Here is a 10,813-nt window from a genome sequence, read left to right as displayed (position 1 = left end):
TTTACGTGCAAAACTAGGCTTACGATGTTTTGTGAAATTGGGACCGGGGACCAGCTCCGCACACGCGTTGGTTCCTCCCTAGAAAAACCCTGCATCCACCCCTGAGTGTCAATATACCCATTCTCAGTAAATACACTGTTAATTTATACAGACATTTCTATTGGAAGAGAGATCCATCCGCCTGCTCTCGGCTAACAAATTATACGTGCACTTTCATCTTAGAAAACGCGCCGTTATCGATTTGTAGAGCACGCTACAGAAACTATAACCGAGACAGTGCTAAGTGCCCAACAGCCAATCGGATCACTGCTATTTGCTAATACCCGCGAGATCTCATTATATGACTGTTGTCCCGTCATTTTAAAATCAGGGATCATAGGAAATGGGACGCCAGACCCGGTGCCGTAGTGATTAAGCTATTGACTGAGAGGTACTGTGTTCGCACCTCGGCACCGGTAGCTCAACCACGACACCACCTTTCTCACAAACTACTAACCATTATAAGACCTAATCCTTGTAGACGGTGTAGGCCTAGATGACCTAATCCTTGTAGACGGTGTAGGCCTAGATACTCAGTAAATAGCTGAGATGTGTGCTACGGACAGCGTGCTTGAACCTAAGTTGAATATAAGCACTGAAATGAAATGAATTGAAGATAGGATTATTGGCTGAGGGGAGACGAGGGGGAAAGGTAGGGAAATGGCGCTATCTGGTTTATGGCTAGTAGATACCTTACTGGGTCTTTATAATTTATATATCCTAAGCGTACGAGATGCACCCCACCCCACCCCCACCCTCCAGTACCAGGACAAATTCTCAAATTCGGGCAAAAACGATAAGAGTTATTAGGGCAAAATGAGCTGGCTTGGAACCTTTTCACCATGTATTCCTATCATTCTACTCACAATATTAGTTGTAATCCATGCAAAAATGCGTAGTGCTTCGTTTGCAACATTATATAGCTGTTTGACTGTAATGCTAATATGAATTTTCGTTTAAATTCTGGCAAAACTCAGCCTCCCCCTCTCCGTGAAAAATAACAATGGAAGCCCGTACGCCAAACCCTAACACTGTTCAAAACCAGCCCATGCATGTTGAGGCACCCTGCTTTCTTTTTCATTAATTCGTCATTTACCCAAGAAGGGAACATAGCTGTAGAATCACCATCACGGTGGCTCCAACAAAACACCCAGACCGTAACAGCAGAGACAGCTACTATAAATGTGTTATTTAACGACGCACTCAACACATTTTATTTACGGTTATATTGCGTCAGACATATGGTTAAGGACCACACAGATATTGACAGAGGAAACCTGCTGTTGCCACTTCATGGGCTACTCTTTTCGATTAGCAGCAAGGGATCTTTTATATGCACCATCCCATAGACAGAATAGCACATACCACGGCCTTTGATGTGCGAGTCGTGGTGCACTGGTTGGAACGAGAAATAACCCAATGGGCCCACTGACGGGGATCGATCCTAAACCGACCGCGCATCAAGCGAACGCTTTGCCACTGGGCTACGTCTCGTCCCTTATCCAAGAAGGGAACACACTTGTAGAATCATCATCCCAATGGCTCCAACAACAGCCAGATCGTAACAGCAGAGACAGTCACAGCTATTATAAACCTTCAAGAGAAGACCTGGTGATGACGACACGGCTAAGAACAGACCACTGCAAACAAAACCCTGAGTGGGAAAACCTGGAACATGTGAATTTGGCCTTCAGGTTCTAATAGACCAAATCAATTCCTATTACCAATAATGTTAACGTTGCAGTTCCATTTTGGGGGGTACCCCGCATTGATTTTAATCTCTGGTATATACTGCATAACAACTGTATAACAAATAAAAGTGTATTTATTTATTGGCAATGGATAATAGTATTTGCACAAATAATCAATGTGACATATTACTACCAATCAAACCCACACCTGCTTTTACGGTGCGCCTCAAACTTTGACACGGAACTCTCTTCTTTGGTACTATGCAACCTTCAGACGAACCCCTGCAGGAGGAAGTGTTCGGCCCAAAAGAGAACCTGCAGTGTACAGCAACATACGACTGGGATCGATCCCCGTCGGTGGGCCCATTGGGCTATTTCTCGTTCCAGCCAGTGCATCACGACTGGTATATCAAAGGCTGTGGTATATGCTATCCTGTCTGTGCGGAAGTGCATATAAAAGAACCCTTGCTACATCAGAAAAAAAATCTTGCAGGTTTCCTCTGATGACTACGTGTCAGAATTACCAAATGTTTAACATCCAATAGCCGCTGATTAATTAATCAATGTGCTCTAGTGGTGTCGTTAAACAAAACAAACTTCTTGTTCTTCGTGTTTAACGGCACCACTAGTGCGCATTTATTTATTAAGCATCGGCTATTGGTAATTTTGACATAGTCTGACCCGCGACTTTTTCATTAGCAGCAAGGGATATTTTATGTGCATTTTGCCACAGGCAGGACAGCACATGCCTCGGCCTTTCATATACCAGTCGAGTTGCACTGGTTTGGGCGGGTAAAAACAATCAGAGAGTGGTACCGCTGAGGTGATTCCATCCTACGACGCAATCACCTCAGGCGAGCGCTCTATAGACTGAGCTCGATATCGCCCCTGAACGTTCTATGAAAAAGGGGAAGAATCGTCGTCATCATCATCATCATCATCATCAATGACAATCAACAACTACAGCAGCAGCATTTTACAGGCCGGTAGGAACGACATATGAAATAACAGCGGGTAACCCCTTCCCAGGATATATATTCTGCAACCCCCTCGTGTAGAGAGGGGAAAATGACCTGAGGAAAATAATGTACACATCACCGCGGGGCCCCGTGAAGCGCGGGGCCCGTAGGATAAACAGGCTCTGCCTAGGGACCAGTTTTAACGTACTTATCTTATACAGAGGACCCAAAAATAATCAACAACGAAAACAAACCCCTGCAAATGAAGGTTGTAGGTTAGGCCAGTATTTTTTAATTTTTAGGTTTACGAACAAGAACTTTTGTGCACAAAGGTAGGAGGAAGGGGGGGGGGGGGGGGGGGGGACCCTGTTTGGGGTGTATCAGTAGGGGTGATTTTTTTTTCTCTCACTGTTACCTTACGAAATGCGCCACAACAGACTAGAATGGTAACTTTTTTTCTCTTTAGAGCTATTTGCGGAAGTCGGCGGCAAAAAAATAAAAAATAAAAGTGTAAAAAACGACTTTTTAAAATATTATTTGAGCAAAATTTACGTCGGCGGGTTCGTAAACCGAATAATAAAAAAAATACTGGCCTTAGTTTTGTAATTAGAATAGGTTTATTTGATTACAAACGCTCAGTTCTTATAAATTATGTATTGTATAATCAACCTGTGATTCTTCTACATGAATCTAAATGAGGCGGGACGTAGCCCAGTGGTAAAGCGCACGTCTGATGCGCGGTCGGTCTAAGATCGATCCTGTCGGTGGACCCATTGGGCTATATCTCGTTCCAGCCAGTGCACCACGACTGGTATATCAAAGGCCGTGGTATGTGTTGTCCTGTCTGTGGGATGGTGCATATAAAATATCCCTTGCTGCTAATGGAAAAATGTAGCGGGTTTCCTCTCTATGGCTGTGTCAAAATGACGATATGTTTGACATCCAATAGCCGATGATTAATAAAGCAATGTGCTCTAGTGGTGTCGTTAAACAAAACTAACTTCTTCTCAATGTGTTAATCCCTTCTTTAAAAACAAAATGTGATGTTATAGCTGAAAATGATATTTGCGTTTCCTTTGGTGATCAGTTTGGAAGGTTTCACAGATGCAGTTTATACATGTTCATGGTTAAAAAAAAACCCAAACATATGCATGTATCTATATCCCAGTGATGAAATAGATCAATGTTGTGTGCATAAGCTTTAACGGACTGTTACAAATTCTTATGCCTACAAAAATATACATATATCCATACTAAAACAATTCTTAGGTCCACCCCAAAATATATGTGATGTGTGTTATAATCCAAGGCTACGATTATATTTGTTTCTGTTGCTATTGGATGTCAAACATACGGTCATTTTTGACAGTCATGGAGAGGAAACCAGCTAAATTTTTTTCATTAGTAGCAAGGGATCTTTTATATGCACCATCCCACAGACAGGATAGTACATACCACGGCCTCTGATATACCAGTCATTGTGCACTGGTGAGTGATTAACAATCGAATTACACCAAGATGACACGAACACCAGTAATACCACAGGCTTATCTAGATGTAAATAAATGTTAAAGTTTGTTTTTGTTTAACGACACAACTAGAGCACATTGAGGTTATGATCGCCGTCCAAAATCTTCATCTGGCTCTCGAACGGCAGAGTACTCGGGCTGCAAACGATGGAGTTAAAGCTAACCTTTGTTTTGTTGATTTATTGCACCTTGATTTATTAATCATCGGCTATTGGATGTCAAACTTTTGGTAATTTTGACAACGTCTTAGAGGAAAAACTCTCTACATTGTTCTATTAGTAGCAAGGGACTACCTTCCGACATGTTAGGGGCATGTGGATGTTGTCCACCCCGTCTTTATGTGGGAATGATCTAGACAAGGGGAAGGAAGGAACTGTTTTATTTAACGACGCACGCAACACATTTTATTTACGGTTATATGGCGTCGGACATATGGTTAAGGACCACACAGATATTGAGAGAGAAAACCCGCTGTCGCCACTTCATGGGCTACTCTTTTCGATTAGCATCAAGTGATCTTTTATATGCACCATCCCACAGACAGGATACCACATACCACGGCCTTTGATATACCAGTCGTGGTGTAGACAAGGGGAAGTTCGAAGGAACAAATAGATGGGGAAGATGGTTAGGGGCATGTAATGCTGTCCACCCCGTCGTTGTGTGAGAATGGTCTAACAAAGGGGAATGTGGAAGTAACAAATAGATGGGGAAGATGGTTAGGGGCATGTGGTAGTTGTCCACACCGTCTTTGAGTGGGAATGGTGTAGACAAGGGGAAGTTGGAAGGAACAAATAGATGGGGAAAGATGGAAGGAACAAATAGATGGGGAAGATGGTTAGGGGCATGTGGTAGTTATCCGCACCGTCTTTGTGTGGGAATGGTGTAGACAAGGGGAATGTGGAAGGAACAAATGGATGGGGAAGGTAGTTAGGGATGTAGATGTTGACCTAAACAGACATGTTTGTTTTGTTTAACGACACCACTAGACCACATTGATTAATTAATTATCGGCTATTGGATGTCAAACGTGTTAAATCTGACATGTAGTCATCAGAGGAAACCCGATACATTTTTCCTAATGCAACAAGGAGGGATCTTTTATATGCACTTTCCCACAGACAAAAAAACCCCCACCAACCCCCCCCCCCCCTCCACACACACACCAACCAACCAAACCAACCAACAAACCAAGGCCTTTGACCAGCTGCTTGAAACGAGAAGACACCCAATCAGTTGAATGGATCCGCGGAGGTGGTTTGATCCTGCGACGCAAGCACGTCAAGCGAGTACTCAACAGACTGAGCTAAATCCCGTCCTAGACTGACATAATTTATCTATATGGTAGTTTTCCACGAAAACATCAAGCTGACCAAGATACTACATGAACCCCACACAAACCTTTTAAATGGAATTTTTTGCTAAACACGTAATTTTGGGTGGTACTTCGAATTTCGGATCCGCGCCTGCCTTTTCTCCTGACAGAAAAACAATGTCGTGAAACGCGCGCGTTGTTTCAACACAACCAAAGGCAGATCCAGGGTGCAGGGGACCCGCCCCTAAATATATTCAGGTGCCTCTTTTTGCGGCCCCTGTGTGCGCTGTTTCTCGTCGTGGTGCAGGGGTGCCAACATTCTGAAGTGTTTCCTTGAGAATGGCGAATACAACACAAATTCAATATATCTTACAATTTTAAAAACAAGTTCTACCAACATCTGTCATAGTGTTTTGAGATATGTTATTCGTTTTTAACAATGTTGGTTTGTTTACCACAGCTTAATGCACTGTTTCCATGGTCTGACAACAGCGTTTGTTTTTGTCTTTTCAAAGATTTTAATTTGGCATGTTGTGTTGGTCGTTCGCAGATGTTTACTTTCAATTGTTTTTTGTTTTTGTTTTTTTCTTAATAATAATTCGGTTCAATAAATTAACATTCAACATCATTCAATATCATTAAACAATCATACATTCGTTCATTCTTTTTTTCTGGCTTTAAAAATGTTTTTCATTGGGTTGCCATTTTCCCCATAGTCCCCCCCCCCCCCCAAAAAAAAAAAAAAAAAAAAAAAAATAATAATAAAAAAATAATAATAATAATAATAAAAAAATATATATAATAATAATAATTCCTGAAAAACGTGTCGAGGACATTCGGTAATGTTAAAATACACCTGTGACGTCACAGTATTGTCTCAACGCTCCATTATTTTTCAGTAATGAAGAGATGAACTCCCCTTCTTAATTAACCCACCAATATCACTAGTGTTAAACTCCATACTAACATATATTGGCATAAAGTTATTATTTAGTGGTGTATTTTAAGTAGGGGAATATCCTCTAACTCTCCATTCCTGAAAAAAATAATGGGACTCGGCCCTAGCGGGCCTCGTAACAATTATTTTTCAGGAATGGAGAGTTACTCGGACATTCCCCTATACGTAATAAACCCAGGTATTTCAAAACAGGTATACCCCCAAGGACATCGAACCTAGCGCCTATAGTTTCTCACGCTAGCACTGTAGGCCTGCCAATCAGCCACATAGATCTCGCTAAAACAGAAATAACAGAAATGCACGTACACTTCTAGCTTGTTTTTTGTTTTCGTTTAAAGACACCACTAGAGCACTTTGATTTATTAATCATCGGCTGTTGGATGTCAAACAATTGGTAATTTTGACATTTAGTCTTAGAGAGGAAACCTGCTACATTTTTCCATTAGTAGCCAGGGATCTTTTATATGCATCATCCCACAGACAGGATAGCATATATCACGGCCTTTGAAAGACCAGTCGTGATGCACTGGCTGGAACAGAAAATAACCCAATGGGCCCACCGACAGGGATCGATCCCAAACCGACCGCGCACCAAGCATATATGTGTGTGTGTGTGTGTGTGTGTGTGTGTGTGTGCGTGTGCGTGTGTGCGTGTGTGTGTGAGTGTGTGCGTGTGTTTTCCGCGGGAGCATGACTCGACCCCCTCCCCCCGTTTAAACTTCCCTCGCTATTGTCATGCCCCCCCCCCCCCCCCCCCGCTGCTACAATTTCTGTATATTCGCATGCACATTGTAATTTTCTATTGAAGGAGAGGGGTAATAATAGTAACCCCCACAAAAAAAAAAAAAAAAAAAATAAACAAACCAAACCATAAAAAAACCACCACCAACCAACAAACAACAACAACGAAATTTTTTATTTAACGACGCACTCAACACATTTTATTTACGGTTATATGGCGTCAGACATATGGTTAAGGACCACACAGATATTGAGAGAGGAAACCCGCTGTCGCCACCTCATGGGCTACTCTTTTTGATTAGCAGCAAGGGATCTTTTATATGCACCATCCCACAAACAGGATAGTACATACAACGGCCTTTGTTACACCAGTTATGGAGCACTGGCTGGAAGGAGAAACAGCCCAATGGGTCCACAGACGAGGATCGATCCTAGTCCGACCGTGCATCAAGCGAATGCTTTACCACTGGGCTATGTCCCACCCTCTGCATTTATATAACCCATTTAATGAACTATTTGGTAATAAACAAGTCAGCATCATCGTGTCTAAGTATAGAATAATTTTGTTCTTGGAAACCAATAACATTTATCCTGCAATCACTGTATACATTGGCAAGATATGATGACTAGATAAATCTCTATATTTTCGGTCACTGACCAGAAATATAGGTCATGTGACACAAGCCTGTCTCAACTCTAGTATTACAGAGTAGATTTTCAACAAACATACTCTTTAAATCATTTGTTGGAAGTTCAGTAAATACAAATAACTTGTAGTTTTGCGATAACAATACCAAACTTGTATATTTATTTTAATGTAACAGAAAGTAGTTAGCATCTTACAAATAATGACGTCATACGGCAAAAGACTTGGTAGGTTGACAATACTCGATTTGTGTACACAAAAACTGGAATAAATAATGATTTCCCGATTATTCCTGTAGGATTGCAGGATAAAAGAAATAACTGGTTACTGTCTTAAGATATCGGCTTTATCCTGCTCATGCCGAATGGCAAATGCAGCTCGGCAGAGCCTCGCTGCATTCATCATTTTAACCTTTGCAGGATAAAGCTGATATCTTAAGACAGTAACCAGTTGTTCCCTATATATATCCCACATATACAACATAGTAGTAATGTTCCAATAATAGATTAAAACTGATATAAATATGTTGTGGTTGGAAGTTTGTTTTCCTGTGTACACATAGCTTGAATTTAACGGCAGCCATGTGGCAAATTGCTATATGCTGCGATGCCCTGAAAATTAAACAATCTCACATCCAAACTAGCTACTTAATCGTAGCCACCAGGATACAACATCTCGAGAAATGCGATTTTAAGCTACGCCCTTTTTCGTAAGCCACGCCCCATGTCACAAACCAGTCTGATATGTTTCCGCGGGAAATAAACATAAATATGAACGAGTAGGTCTAATTCCCAAGTAAATTATGTCAAAATTCAAATATAGATCGGTGTTACTGTAAGGAGCATTTAATAAAATATTAAGTAATACAAATCAGTTTTATAAATGTGTATTTTTTTCCTTCTAATCTGTACTTCCGATGTTTTGACGTACCTACGTAGTGACGTACCTACGGTAGTCCGATACACCTGCCGTCAACTCAGCAACTGAGTTTATGACAGATGTATCGGACTACAAACAACACTGTAAAGTTAATCGTTTGTAAACGTGACACAATATTAATAATACGTGATTAATATATTATATATCGCATAGTTTGTTTTTGTTTTGTTGTTTTGTTGGGTGGGGTTTTTTTTTGGGGGGGGGGGGGGGGGGGGGGGTAACGTCTGTATCAGATATGTAAACATGAATATATATACAGTATATGTAAAAATGAATATATAATCGTGGGTTAAATGACCTAACAATGTGGTACATGATATTTGGCTAATGTCAGGGCTTTAGATTGCAACAGAGCTGCACATGTACTATATATGCTAGGGTAAATTTTGCAAAAATGATTAACTTCAGATTTCAATTTTATCAGGGTAGATTTTCCATTTTATATGTAATGTTAATTTTAGCTAAATAAATGCCTTCTTATGCAGACACTGAAATTTAAATATGAATATGATGGATTAATCCATTATCTAAATGATCAGGGTATATTTACAATTTGTTATTTGTAATTTTCATTTTCTATTTTTGTAAAAGTGGGGCGGGATATAGCCCAGTGGATTAAGCATTCGCTTGATGTGAAGTATGTCTGGGATCAATCCCATTGGGCTATTTCTTGTTCCAGCCAGTGTTCGACAACTGGTGTAGCAAAGGCCGTGGTATGTACTATCCTGTCTGTGGGATGGTGCATATAAAAGATCCCTTCCTGTCTGACGCCATATAGCCAGAAATAAAAATGTGTTGAGTGCATCATTAAATAAAACATTTCCTTCCTTCCTTTATTTTTGTAAAAATATACCGGGTATGTGAATAACCTTACTGTATGTTTCCTATCCATGCTAGGAATAGTTGTAGGAAAATGAGACACTTAAGAATTTAATTTAATTTTAATCCAGATACCGACTCCAAACCCCGAGTGAGGGCTCCGCAAGGCTCAATGGGTAGGTGTAAACTACTTGCACCGACCAGTGATCCATAACTGGTTCAACAAAGACCATGGTTTGTGCTATCCTGCCTGTGGGAAGCACAAATAAAAGATCCCTTGCTGCTAATCGGAAAGAGTAGCCCATGTAGTGGCAACAGCGGGTTTCCTCTCAAAATCTGTGTGGTCCTTAACCATATGTCTGACGCCATATAACCGTAAATAAAATGTGTTGAGTGCGTCGTTAAATAAAACATTTCTTTCTTTCTTTCTTTTTCCTTAATATGGTATATTAATTTATGTATTTGTTAGCTATTGTATATTTCAGATAAGTAAACACTTTATGTAGACACTAATAATTAAATATGTATATCCATTATCTAACTAATAAGGGTAGATTTTCAAATTATAACAAGTAATTATTTTTTTCCATTTTTATTATTACTATTTTTTAATATTTGTGAATAAACATACTTTATGTTTACTATCAGTACTAGGGATAGTTCTAGGAAAATGAGACACTTAAGATTTCAATAGGGTGGATTTTATGGTACTACCGAGGGTACAAGATCATCTACCGAAGGTACTTTTCCCAAAATATGGTATATTAATTTACTTATTTGTTAGCTAATATATATTTCAGCTAAGTAAACACCTTCTTATATAAACACTAATAATTAAATATGTATATGATGGATTAATCCATTATCTAAATGATCAGGGTAGGTTTCCAAATTATAAGAAATTATTATTATTATTATTTTTATTATTATTATTATTATTTTTTAAAATATATGTGAATAACCTTACTGTATGTTTACTATCAGTGCTAGGGATAGTTTTAGAAAATTGAGACACTTAAGATTTCAATAGGGTAAATTTTACAGTACCTAACTACCGACGGTACAATATCATCCACTGAGTGTAGGCCTACTTTTTCCTTAATATGGTATATTAATTTAAGTATTTGTTAGCTATTGATTTCTTGTTCCAGCACAACTGGCATATCAAAGGCTGTGG

This window comes from Gigantopelta aegis, chromosome 2 (assembly GCF_016097555.1).
Source record: "Gigantopelta aegis isolate Gae_Host chromosome 2, Gae_host_genome, whole genome shotgun sequence".
In the NCBI taxonomy this organism is placed as follows: Eukaryota; Metazoa; Mollusca; class Gastropoda; order Neomphalida; family Peltospiridae; genus Gigantopelta; species Gigantopelta aegis.
This window is presented reverse-complemented; position numbering follows the sequence as displayed.